This window comes from Parasteatoda tepidariorum, chromosome 5 (genome assembly GCF_043381705.1).
Source record: "Parasteatoda tepidariorum isolate YZ-2023 chromosome 5, CAS_Ptep_4.0, whole genome shotgun sequence".
NCBI classification, from domain to species: domain Eukaryota; kingdom Metazoa; phylum Arthropoda; class Arachnida; order Araneae; family Theridiidae; genus Parasteatoda; species Parasteatoda tepidariorum.
Window position 1 is genome coordinate 21,938,720 of NC_092208.1, and position 12,995 is coordinate 21,951,714.

The window sequence follows — 12,995 nt, forward strand, 5'->3', positions numbered from 1 at the left end:
TATATATATATATAATATTTTGATGAAATACCAAGTCTCAAATAAAATATTTTAAACGCCTTCCTGACATATCAAAACTGAAACTTCTTTCACTTTAATGAAAGAACTTATTTGACCTTAGTAAACTTTCAAGGGGAAGTTTTCAGATTACAGAATATGCATGAAATAGATTATGTTGTTAATTTGTTGGGCCTTGGAGTTTTGTCATCAATACACACCATATCTGGTAAAATTTATAAAGATCGTTAAAGCCTAAGGGATAACGAGGATAAGTGTTCGCAAGAGACTCACGAATTAGCGAGATAATTGAAAATGATAAAGAATATGATTAATTTTATCGATGGAATTATTTACTAATTTTAAGGCATGAAATTTCAAAATTGATGAAGTTATGAAGGAAGTTAAAATGTAAATGTTATTTTCAGTTTTAAATTTCTTTTTTATAAAATATTTGCAGTTAATAAATAAACAGATCGCAATTATTTACCAAATACTATTTTAATGAATTCAGAAGATTAAAGATTTCTTACAAATAGCTTTAGTGCATGAAGTAAGTCTTTGATATAGTTTAACTAAAATGAAATTGTAACTAAAATAATAATAAAACAATTAGTATTGTCCCCTTCAAAATAATAAAAAGTTTTTTTTCTTTAATTCCTAATCTGAATCTCTCATTTTTTTTCTTACGACAAACAATGAATAAATATTTTGCTTCACGTTATCTAGTTAACTATGCGGTGATATGAAGAATCATCATCAAAATAATTTGAATGCTTACCCATGATAAGTCTAAAATTGAGAATACTTCATGTCACTACCGTGATCAGTGCAGGCCGAGAAGAGTTCAGAATTCGGATATCAGAACTCATAGAACTCATCAGAATTCATATAGACCAGCCAAAGCTGGGATTCGAACCTGGGACATCTCATGGGAGGTGAAAACTCTATTCCCTGAGCCAACTCAGCTCGGAGGTTAGTAACTAAGAAAAGAGGATGAATCAGTGATATCAGTCCCTGCATATTTTTCAAACATAATTTAATGAGCTTGATACTTGTTGTTTTTAACGACGCTGATATAATCAACTATTTAAAAATACTGCAAATAACTCAAGGGACTGATTAAAAAAAACATTTGTTTAGTTAAAAAAAATACACGGACTGTTTCCTACTAGGCTAATTCAATTAAATATAAGAACTTTGGTGATTTGATAGAAAAATACAAAAATAAATGCATTAATATGTATCATCATAATAAATTAAATAATAAAATAAATTCATTAATATGTATCGCAGGTAACTTATGTGTCTTAAATTTATCAAATTATGCTTCAATATTTCTTAGAATGCATTTTAAATTTAAAAAAATATGGTCTTATTCAGAAAGACTGTGATTAATTAAGTATGTTAATTATTTTCACGTGAAAATCAGAGATTGATTAGTACTTTTTAATTAGATTCTCTTAACCTCAATAAAAAATTACAGATGCAATTAATTTTAGATTCTTTTTATAATTAACAACAAATGCATATAGCAATACAAATTCCCTTTTTAAAAGCAATATCTTTTTGTACTTTCGTTACTTCGTTATCAAAGGGGTGTCCTTTTAAATGCAAATCTTTTGTTTATTAATAATGGATTTCTTAGGACTAAAATACAGCAATTCCTTAAAGCTACAAATAAGAGATGTAGCAAATGACGAAATAACACAACTTAATATCCCTCGTTTATGCATTCATGATTCAATGGATTACGTTCTGTATTTGCTTGTAGAATTCCTGTTTTTTACTATAAATACATCTGTTTTTCTTTTCTACACTGAGGAAAAAGTATGGTCATAATGCCAGAACAATGAAGAATAATAGCGTGAATTATAACGTGTTTATTCCAAAATAATAACGTGTTTCTGACTCTATGGGGACATTAGAAATCTTGGTTATTAACTTTGGTAATGAGTTTGGTAAGACTAACAATAAAATATTGTTTCATAATATGTGTTAACTTTTGGTAAATTAGACAAAATTTGGTAGTTTATCATGATACATAATCATGACTGGAACATTTAATTAGTTAAATTTAATTTCAATTTTGTATTTTTTTACTAAGTGTGTGGTAATAAGAACTGTAGTTTTGAAAATAGGAATTTCCGCTAAACCGTTACCATATGAGTGGAAAAATTACCAAACAAATGGTTTGAATACCCTATATTTCGGTTTTATTTACCAGAATTATTGGAATAATGTTTTTATTTATTAATTAATTTATTTATTTCTTAGTAGAAATGTCATTAGCATACAGTGTGGTGGTTATAAAAATTTTTTTTCTTTCTCGGTGCAAAAAGAACCTTCAGAGAACCTTTTTCAAACTATTACTAAGGACTTTAAAATTTGTTTATTTTTCTTATAACCGTCGTTAAATAGCCGACTCAATTTTTGGGTTTACCACTACTAATGTTCAACTCCGTAGCCTTGTAATTTTCAACCTAATCCAGAAGACAAGGGAACTCCTGGTTCAAGTATTGGGAGAAATGTGCCATAGTGGAGGACTTTTTGATGGAACTAACCCCGCATTTGCATTACATGGAGAGGAAGACCTCCCTCGAGGCACTCTAACTCATGATACCACTGATGATATTTCACGTCAGCACTGTGGTCGGTGCAAGCCGGATGCGGAATTCGTATCGACCAGCTTTGCTGGGATCAAGACCCGGTTCACTTCTTTGGAAAGCGAACGCTCTATCCCCTGAGACATAGCAGCTCAAAAAAATGCTTGTTTATTGCAATTTTTGAAGCTTTAACCAAATCAAAGAGTTACATTGAAATTATAAGATATTGTAAATAACGAATCAAAATCTAATATGATTGCCTGAAAAATTCGAATTAAAAAGATGTGCATGATTTGACATTTTCATAATAAAAATTAAGTTCAGTAAATCAAGTTTTGCTAACCAACTTGAAAGATTTAGAATCTAAGAAAACCCATTTCATTTTGTCTTTGAAATATCTATATGATATCTATAGATAAGTCCATAAATAGGAGATTTTAAAAAAACCAAAAAGAAAACTATCGATATTCGAAAAATGTTCAACAACTATATTTTTATTTGCTATACTTTATTAATAAAAACCGAAACGTCTTTTCTCAAACACACTCTATAAAAATAGATTTTGTCTCTTATAAATTCTAAAATACCTGTAAACACTTCAATTTAATATTTTACTTCTTGAATGTCATAAATTTGAGTCTATATTATATCCTCATTTACGTAAATGCTTTTTAGCTACTTAAAAACAAATATTTTTTTAAAAATGCTTCGAATTTATTTACAGTTAAAAACTATTTAAAAAATAGGAGAAAAATAGCGACAATTGTATTTTTTTTCACGGGGTTATTAATTCTGTACAGAAAGAAAAATAAGTTCCTTATATAAGGGGATTAAATGTTCTTAAAGCAGCCAGGATATTTCTTTACTTGAGGCTGAACTTTTGGTAAATGAAAGTTTTCTTTCTTACACAATAAAATGTTCGTTTTTTTTAACTTTATTTTATTATTTCCTATTCTCGAATTCTCTGGCTACTTTTAGGTAACTTCTTAAGGAATAGAAAAGTCTTGAAGACTACTAACTGGGGAAGAAATGTTAATAATGAAGAAGACTTTTTTATTCTTATTGTATAGATTTTCTCAGAGACAGTAGAAATGTTCTTAGATTGAATACAATTCAAATGCATTTGAGTTAAGTGCACTTTTGACCTTAAATGCTTTTTTCCCACAAGTTATTTTACCGTTACTTTAAATAGGAAATTATTCTTTAGCAATCATTTATTTTAAAATAGGAAATTCAAAGTATTTGAATCATTAAAATACTCAGAGTAAGAAATATAACTTTTGAACTTTTCTATTCTTTCTTGAGAAGCATTATTATTTGAAATTTACTATATTGTGATTAAAGATGAGCAAACATTCGGTAACTTTAACCAAATCCGCAAATATTAAAAATTTGATTCTAATAAACTTTAAGAATGCTTCATTTGAACAAAATTTATACCTAAATAAATTTTTATCATTGATTTTCAATCTATCTTCTGATCTATTGTTTTGGTAATTTATTATCCTAAACTTAAATGCTCTCAACTTATTTTTAATATTAAATAGTTTTGAAAACTAATTTTTGATTTTATCTGTTTCTTTAAGTAAATAAGTAAACAAATAAAATTTGGATTTTCCTATAATATATAAGGTTGTTTGAAAAATATTAACTGAGAAAAAGGCCTTTGTGTAACTTAATCCTTAACTAAAAACATAATATACATCGATTGAATAACATTGGCCTTGACCGCTCTGCACCTTCTGGAAGAGAAAAAGTCTTCTCGTGGATAAGTTTAGTAGTTCGACGTTACGAAAAGATGTCTCAACACTCAGCCTACTAAAGGATAGGATTTCTAGTCCATGATAACCCATGTGAAGACCTTAACTCTTCTAGAAGGTGATGGATGGTTCAGTGCTTAAGACCCTAACATTTCCTTGTGCAAAATCGGAAGGCTTGAAATCCACTATTTGCGCTATTGTCTATGTCCACTATCTGCTCTATCCTGCCTTAGAAGCAGGGCAAAATGGTGTGTAATACTAATAATATGACCACTGCCATGCTATTAGTATCAAAATTGTAACAACTTAATCTTTGAAATCCCTTGGCCGACAAGTGCTTGCTGTGGAGGTGCTTTTTTGTTAAGCAAACTAAGTGATTCGAATCTGGACACTGCACATAATGTAAACATTGCTGTAATAAATACTTAAATAATTAATTTTGAATATAAATGGTAGCACCTACTCTCCAAGCAATATAAATGGGAAGAAAGAGTCATAGGAGTCTTCCGTTTTTGCAATTCAATATGGCGTAGCAAATCAGTGAAGTTAGAACGCATGTCGGAAATTTGTTATTATAAGTTTGATACAATGCGTATATTTTTTCATTTAAAGAGACCCTGTATTGATAATTAAAGCCTATGTAGAAAATAAATATCATTTCCTCATCTTTCAAATAACTTTTTTCTTGAATTTTTAAATTTTTTCACGAGTGGTTATTTTCATTAAGATAAAAATGGTCATAGGACCCATAACGGGCTCTGAGAGCAGTCCTAAGTTGGCCACCGCAAAAAACCAGCAAGGAAGGTGAAACCAGCACTCATGTCTAAACTCATGAAGAAAATAAATGAGTAAATCAATTAATTAATGAATTAAATATATAATAAAAATTTGCAACTAAACTGTCCTGTTGTGGTATATACAGATCGAAAGTGTCATAATGTTATGTTCTGCGTCATCAAGCACAAAAAAATATGTTAGATGCATTAAAGTTGATGTTATTTTTGCTTTAAAATAAAGGTTCATCGCTAAACTATTAAGGGTTTTGGTTAAGGTTAAGGTTTACTTTTACAGTTAAGGTGGACCTTTAAAGTAAACATTTACCTTTGAGCCTGAGATTTAGTAGTAGAAGTTAATTAGTTGAATAGTGGTTATCTAGAAGATTTTATTTAAAAATTAAAAAAATAAATTTTAAATTTTCAATGCATATTTATAACTAAATAGTCAATTATAGTCACTATAAAAAACTTTATTTTTTTTTACTTACTTTTTAAAAAGAAAATTAATTCGTTCTTTTAAAATTCACGGGTTTAGTATAAAATTGTGGCAACAACAGTAAGTCAAAAGAGATATTAATAGTTTGGATAAAATTTTTATAATATTTTTTCTTTATTTATTTTTTTACAACTTTATAAAATAATTTTGCACACAAATGTAAAGCCTTTTATTTTCCTAAAAAATTATTCAAGAAATATTCGAGAGTTTTAAAAAGCAACTCATTCGTTAATACTTAATATATAATTTCGTAATTGATGAAAATTTCTTATTAAAATTTATCAAAATGTTTACTTTGTACGAAACAAAGTTATTATACGGAAAACCCAAATATTAAGCTGCACATTTAAGTAGTTTCCGTGACATTATAAATTAAAAAGTCAAAATTTTATTAAAATTTCTTTTTTTTCTTCTTTAAATTAATATTTTTTTAAAAGCATATTAATAACGAGACATATTTGTGCACTTTAATAATTTTAATTATATTTCATAATGGGATTTTAATATTTTTTCTCGCAAGAAACATCAAAGCAAGCTTATTCTAATTCAGTTATCAAATAAAGAAAGATATTTTTGATTTAGTCAACTTTAAAAGTAAGAGTTGCATATTTTTTTTCCTGATGCGTTTATCAATAATATAATGTAACGGATCTCAAAAAATTCTCCACAGAATTTCTTTTCTACGAGCAATATTAGAGACCAACACAGTTGGAGAAAAGTTATCTTTTAGACCCAGTCAAAGTTTCGGGAATAAGCACCATATTCGTTGGAAAAATGTATTGACATATCAGCTATGATTGATAAAACGAAAAGTTCACTGTCAAGAATAACCATTGAAAGATTATGCATAGTATTACTAGCTCATATTTTGCGCTAGTTAAGCTGTAATTTAATGTGGGAAAATTTCTCTACAAATTGCAATATGGCTTAAGGATAGAAGGGAAGGCTAGCGTCATATCTCGTTTACTAATCGTCTCTATTTACCTATTGGCTTAAATTCAAAGCATTTATTTGGCGTGAATTCAGGGGGGGGGCTCCAGTACCTTAAGGTATTTAGTCGGCCAGTAAAATATTGAAGTCTAATTCACACTTACTCACACTTAAGTTAACGAACATCTGATTGCCCCAGAGCCGAAAACCCACTCAAGTCAAACTATTAGACGTTAAGGAATGGCTAATAAAATTGAATTTTGTTGATTGCACATTCGATGAACTAAATTTGCACTGAGGAAAAACAATATCTGGTAAATTTACCGTACTATATAGTAACAGTGTTTTTGATTAAAAAAAACTATAATAATTCGGGTTGATAAAAGTAAAATATATTGCATAGAAACATTCATTTGGTAAATTTTCTACTATGGTAACAGTTTTATATGTAATGGTTTACAGGAAATTTTGGTTTTCAAAAGTATGTTACATATAACAACACATTTAAAAAATTGCTATGCTCTAAGGTATCAAGATAAAATTACCTGATTTAATCACAATTTACCGAAATAATTATTAAAGAGCTTCGGTAAACATTACCAGCATTTTGGTTTTCCCTTACAGCCAGAAGCACGGTAAATTTTACCATTTTCTGATCGTTTTGACCATACTTTATTATCAGTGTGAAGTTCAGCCTAAAGAAAGGCGATATTCAATACATAGTCTGGTAAATTCAATAGCCTAAAAAATGGGAATTGCTTAGGCAAAATATTATACAAAACGTTCTCAATTAATTCTCAGACACAAAGAACGTAAGTTTTTTTTTCAAAGACTATGTAACATATCATTCAAATGTTAAACCATCAAAGTATATAATAAAAAAAAAAGATTACATCCAAAAATAAAAAAAAAAGTCTTTTGAAATTTAAATGTACATTTAAAAAAAATCCATAAACTAGAGTTTATAAAAGAGAGTAGGAAATATTTTTTTTAAAAAACCCACAATATATTTTGAATTAAAATAAAAATATCATTGGAGATAAAAAAAATTGTCTATTTAGCTGTAACTAAATAAAACATCTCCTTCATATTTGTAAAACGGTTTCTTTTTTTCTGAGTCCTAAAAACTTTAATGATTTTTTTTTCAAAGTCGAAAAATATAGTTTATAAAGTAAATTCATGAATGTGAGTTTTAAATCTCCTACTTCACGAAGAAAAAGAGTTGCAATCATAACTTTAACTTCTTTAAGTGATTAAACGAGTAATGCACTTCATCTTGCCACATAAAAACGCGGAAAAAAAGTTATAAATTTTTTTTTTAAAAGGACGAATGTGTACAACAAAACTACAGATACAAATCACTAAATTCAAAGCAGTTCTGTTTTGATCATTACTTTGAATTTTAGTTATTAAATTTATTGTAAATTTGATACTTTGTCTCATGAAAATTTTATTACAATTATTTGAAAATTGTGTTCGTAATATGATTCCATAAATTATTTTAAATATATATATTATTTATTTCATAGGAATATAGAAATGATTAAATTAAAATTCTATTAAAGTAGTTTAATTAATGTTTGGTAAAAAAAAAATTTTTTTTCCTTCTCAAGTAAATTTTTGTTAATATATAAAAATACTAATAAACAAATAATTGTAAAAATTTTATGCAGCTATTTTTTGATTTGACAATAACATTCATAAAGATTTTAAATAAATTTCAGAAAAGAGGATTAAAAATGGGCTTTTCTTTTGATTGAAGAAAAGATTAGGATTTTCGGAATATTAGGGAATTGATACTAAAATTTAAATTAAAACTAAAAAGTGAAAAAGATGATTAAGGAAAAAGAACAACAATTGTAAAACAAGTCAAGGTTGAAAGGAAATTTTTAAGCTGCAATAACCAAGAAAATTACAATTGATATAAAGAATCATTGGTAACTAATTAACTAAAATTTGAATGAAACACTAATAAACAAAAAATTTAAAATATTTTTTTAATCAGTTTTAGTTTTGTTTTTATCATTATCTCAAGACTAAAAAAATTTTTTGGGAAAGGGGATTGAAGTTATTGCGAAATTGATATTAAAATTTAAATCAAAACCAATTAGAGTTGAAAAAGATTAAAAAAAAACCACAATTCATAAAAAATTTTTTGGTCGTAATTGAAAAACAAATACTTTCAACCTTCAATGAACTAGCTGCCTTTTTTTTCTATTGGCAAACTTTATTTGGAAATGGAATATGATAAAAGTGTTCCAAAATGGAAAACTGAACATGTCAAATGTTTCCAAAGAAAAGTTCAATGCAAGGAGTATAGAAAAAGAAAACAATGAGAGTGATAAAATATAACATTGACGACAGGAAATCAAAGTTAAAGTATTTTATCTACTCAACCTAACAATAACGGTGATCAAGCTTACAGTAGTCAGTCACCACACTAAACTGTCAGACGGAACTTTTAGTTTACAAAATAGAAGCAATATCTTTTATTCGTTATTCCGAAAATAAAATAAAATTGTTTCTGACCACTTCTTTTCATCAACATATTGTTTTCAAATATGAAATATTGCTGTAATAGTCGTCGACCTTTTGAGCCCAAGTCTGCGGGTTTGATCCCGGACCCAGACACCGGATTTTCGGGATGCAGAAAATCCTTAGCGGCCATGTCATAGGATTATGCGGCATGTAAAAGATCCCTGGAGTGCTTTATTGGCTCTTGGCATTTCCTGCAAAATTAAATTCCTAGTGCACTTTAGCATCCAAATAGAGTCTCGGTGTTGCCATCTAGTGTGGCAGAAACTAGACATCCAAATTAACATGGCCAACGGTATCTCACCCATTGTGGTGGACCTGAAAGAGTGGATACCACTTCTGGAGAACGCACTAGGTCTGCTCATCGGGAAGACTGATTGTGCAGCTTATTGGAAATTAAAAAAAATATTGCTGCCATACTTAATTTATTACAAGTATAAAATAATGAAAGAACCCCAAACCGGCACGAGTCCCCAAACTAAAGAGAAGTTTGAAATGATCAATTAGCTCTCCTAAAAAATCCTCAATCAAAAAGTACTTGAGCGTGTTTATGATGTTGACTAACTTTATCAGAAAATATTCAAGCAATTAGGGCAAGTAAAAAGGCATCACAATTCTCAATCAGACTCATCCAAAGCAGCCAAATATAAAATTTAAAAAAATTTAATCGAAAACCACGACTAGCACTCTTCTAATCAGACCTTACACCTCTTCATATTTTCTCTGCATTCAATTTAACATTACATAAAATCTTTAGCAATATAAAATGGCTATTCAGTAACTTACTATGATAAATGTATCAACAATGGGTGTAAATAATTTTGTAGCCGCTATTGTTTTAAAGCTACTGGTGCAGTAGTATCTTTCATATGTTTCTTGTATACAATAAACTTTTTAAAAATAAAATTTCGATGTCTTTTTTTTAAAGTTTTTTGTTAGAATTTGATATTTTTAAAAAATCTCTTAAATTATTCTAAATACGAGTTTTTTTAAACATATTTTTAACTGCTATTTTACATAAACTAGATCATCACTATCAAAAAATATTTTTTGTACAGCTTTCTTTATTTTTTTCTTCGTAATTTAACGTCTTTAACATACATTTATTCAAGAAATAAAGAATGAGGCTAAAAGTAAATTTTCAAGGCTGTCTTTTAATTAAATTGAAAGTAAAGTTGTTAACACGAATGTAAGTCTTATTAAATCTGGTACAAATCAATACTTAATCAGTTATATCATAATATAGTTGATATTTTTCACTAAACAGTTACTTTAAAAATGCTATATTGAAGGAAATTTTTCTCATTCAGCCATATGAGAAGTAAAGTGAGAAGCTAATCTGTTTCTCTTTAGAAAAGTTAGGCACTCTTTTGTTGAAACTGTTAAGGTAAAGATATATTAGCCAGGAAATAAATAAAAAAAGTACATAAAAAATATAAAACAACTTCTAAATTCTTCACTAAAGACGTGAAATCTCAAAGTTATGTTGGGGAAAAAAAATCAAGAGGATCGCGTGGAAGTGATGGATACCAGATCTGGATGAAGTGTTCAGAACGTGCGGTTGGAAAAACGAACCTCAAAAGCTAAACCCGTTCCTGTTCTTAAGCGCCTGCACTGATGAGATCGTTAGACTTAATGGATGTCATTTGTGGCCACTCCTTTTCCGTGTTCTCACCCCTCCTATTTAATGGGCAGAAAAAGGAACAGAAAAGGAGTCAGAAAAAAATAAAGATGTCACTTGGCGTCAGAAGGTGAAACCGACAAGAAAGTCTGAAAATAATAAGTCAAAAAGAAAGTTAGGAAATAATTACTTTATAGAGACAATAAGCAATAATTCCAATTGTTCTACCTGCAATTCTTAACTGCAAACAACTTCAATTAAATAACAATTTACTTATAACGAAAAATTTTTACCTGAATGAATTGCAAGTTTATATTCTATTTGCTTCTTGGTAATCGCTCACTACAGAGAAAGATGTTACAATAACATCAGTGGTTTCCAACCTTTTTAGTTGTGCGGAGCATCAATTTTGGAAATAAAAATATATTTACAAAATCGGCTTAATGTCCGTATCATAGGAAGTTTGAATTTGCACATATTGCAGTAATTAGCGAAATAAAATAATTTTTTTTTAAATATAAAGAAAAAAAATTTTTTTGTAATCAATTCGCTGTATTAACTATAGGAAAACCCAAAACCAAGTTATTTATTAAAATTGAAAAAAATAATCTGATTTTTGACACGGTCCGACACAAGAGAGTGAATTGGCACTTTACAATTTTAGCCTCAAATCACTTTTAACAGAGAGAATTTGAGTGATGCTGCACATCATTGAGACAAGTGAATGGTCGCGAAAAATTGGCATCAGACCCTAAGATTTATTTCAGTTTAGACTGTCGACCAGCGTCGATGACTGAAATTAATAATCTGCCAGAATAAAATATTAAGAAGGATAACAAAAGCCAGATGTTTCGCAAGCAATGATACAATAAACCATAACCTCAAAATAGATGCAATAGACAAACATAACGCTAAATCAAATAAAAAATTCTACGTAAAAGCCACCTCTTGCTCTACAGTAAATTTCAATGAAATATTCCTATTTGAAAATTTAACTGAAGACAAGAACATCAGACTAATAGCAGCATACTATTGCAGTGATGCATCATACTCCCGACATCAATAGCATATACATAACCTTATTTTCACCACATCAGCTTAACTAAAGTTCATACTTTTACAATATAGTCTTATCCCCCTACTGCATATAATTACACAGTCAGAACCTCAATGATCCACATGAATACTCCTTTACTTCATTTGCATTCCACAACCTCATCGAAGCACCACAAAGATCAAGCTAAAGGTGAATGGGAAAAGAGTCGAAAGCGGCCTCGGGTGCCCAGATGTTTTATACAGTTTAAGTTTAAGCGTAGATGGCGGATTTGTAGGCAGCGGGCCAAAGGTTTGGAACAGTTGTGTTAGAGCTGTAGTTTAAAAAAATTTTTCGACAATGGAACCCTAAATAATCTACCATCTGTCAAAGGAACCCCGGCATCATAAATAAAGTTTATTGAGATAATTGTGTACGTTCTAACCAATAGAAGACTTTTTTTAAAATATTTAATTAGAGGAATGAAGATTTTTCATTGTTTTACCTTTAATAATCTTAAAACTAGGTTTTGTATCATACAGTTAAATTTGTGGTTCTTGCACTCTAACTAGTCTAAATACGAATTTGTCTTTGGTGTATATACTTAAGCTGAAAATCAATAAAATAATCCTAATTTCCAATAAAATAATCCGAATTAATTTAAAATTATCCTTGATTTTAAGAGAACAATTGGAAATGTTCATGCAATAATTTATCAATGCTTGATCTTTTCATAAGTTGAATATTAGAAATATTATATTTTATATAAAAAATGCAATTTTCTGTTTCATTCACATTTTACTTGAATTAAAAAAAATAAGAATTTTAAGGTGGATCTAAATATAATCTGAGGTTTCAAAACTCATCAGTGGTTATAAAAAGTACTAACTCACAGCACTCCATTTAACAATTCACGTTGCCCAGGGTTCCACAGATCACAAATTGGGGAACAGCTGCGTTAGAGAACTGGATTATGCAATGTTCATACATAACAGAATATTTTGAAATCTGAGATTGTGGAAATGTATCACAGTGCTCAGAAGTCTCTGCTTATAAAATTGACGAAATGGGTATGTTAAGCAACTTACCATTTAAATTAGAATTTATGTCATAATTATTACAAAGAAAATTAAAAATGTCTATCTATCTATCTATCTATCTATCTATCTATCTATCTATCTATATATGTATATATATATGCTAACTTATAACTGAAGGAACTGTATTTGAACTAAAATTTA